The 1,508-nt window shown below is 35.1% G+C and overlaps 1 non-coding gene across 1 annotated transcript; it reads left to right on the top strand.

The window, feature by feature from the left end:
* Positions 1–961: 961 nt before the first annotated feature.
* On the top strand, positions 962–1,105 carry LOC112134486 (small nucleolar RNA SNORA4). The gene has a single exon (XR_002915908.1). It is a non-coding gene; the product is annotated as a small nucleolar RNA SNORA4 (small nucleolar RNA).
* The last annotated feature ends 403 nt before the right edge of the window (positions 1,106–1,508 follow it).

A 1,508-nucleotide genomic window follows, 5' to 3' on the forward strand; every position in this document is an offset into this window, starting at 1 on the left:
TCACTTGGGAACACATTAATGGCAGGTTTTTACAAAATCGGAATCGTGTTAACAAATAGTATAAGCACAAACATAGTATGATTTCCACTCCATCACCTGAGGAGCACCTGTTTACCCTCCCATGATAAACAACTAGAAAACTGGACAAAATGTATGAAACAATTTTGTGGATATTGATCAATAAGCAGCACCTATGATAGCTGGGAGGAGAAGAAGGAAGGTAAATTCTTATAATAACGTTGGCTTTTCTGCATGGTGGATATTTTCAGACTGTGGCACAGGGAGGAAAATAAAACAGCTTGGCAATCTTGCTGAGTAGAAGAAACAGATTAAAGTTCAGGGAAGTCAAAGTAGCTAGAATTTTCAGAGCAAAGTACCAGGAAGAGGGGAGCTAAACAGAGTCCAGTTTTGTGGAGGTCAAACATCTCCCTAATTTGTTGTATCAATAAAAATTCAGGCACACATAAATGAAACTTCCAGAGGCCAGGCAAAGAACAACAACTGAGGAAACAACTAGGGAGCTACAAGCCAGAAGATTTCCAGAACTCATACAGTGCTCAGTTCCCATCAGCCAGAGTAGCCAGATCTTGAGGAATATATGGACATTCAGGAGTGACTCCAAAAAGTTCCTGACTTAAAAGTGGTGCCAGAATTCAGTTAAAAAATTACTGGACATATGAAGCAGCAAAAGTACATGTACTAGAACCAGTCAGTAGAAACAGAACCAGAAATAACCAAAAAATATGAAATTAGCAAACAAAAACCCTAAAACAGCTATTATAATTTTTAAAAATATGCTCAAAGATTTAAAGGAAAACATGAACATAATTAGGAAAGAAATAGAAGATATAAGAAAGACCCAAATGGAACATCTAAAAGGAAAAAAATACAAAATATGGAGTAAAAAAATCACTAAGATTTTAAAAATTGAAAGCAAATTAAACCCTAAAGAAACAAAGACCTATCAAAAGTTACTTTTTGTGGGGTGGAAGTTTTTAAAATAACCTTTACCTACTTGGGCTGTTTTGGAAAATAAAGAAAAGACCACACTCAGCAGAGGGCTATACCCCTTGGTATAGTTCACCACTATTTTGCAGCTTATATTACATAAGTGAAAAAGAAAAAAAAGGAAATAAAGATCAATGAGCCTGAAGTCATAGCAATAGAAAGGATTGAAACTAAAGCAGAGAATAAAAAGGAAAAAACAGGGAAGATAGAGGAGGAGGAGGGGAAGAAGGAGAAGAAAAGCTTCTGTGGCTTGTGGAACAACGGCAAATGTTCTAACAGCTGTGCTGTTGGAGTTCTAGAAACTGAGAAGAGAAAGAAAGGAACATAAAAATTAGTGAAAGAAATAATGGCCAAAACATTATCAAATTTGATGAAAACCATCCACCATAGATCCAAGAAGTTCTATCAGCCCAAAGCTAGATTTTAAAAAAACACACATAGACACAAAATCAAAGTAAACTATAATTAAATTGATGAAATCATTGGTATAAAAACCTTAA

Source organism: Pongo abelii, chromosome 6 (genome assembly GCF_028885655.2).
Source record: "Pongo abelii isolate AG06213 chromosome 6, NHGRI_mPonAbe1-v2.0_pri, whole genome shotgun sequence".
Taxonomy (NCBI): domain Eukaryota; kingdom Metazoa; phylum Chordata; class Mammalia; order Primates; family Hominidae; genus Pongo; species Pongo abelii.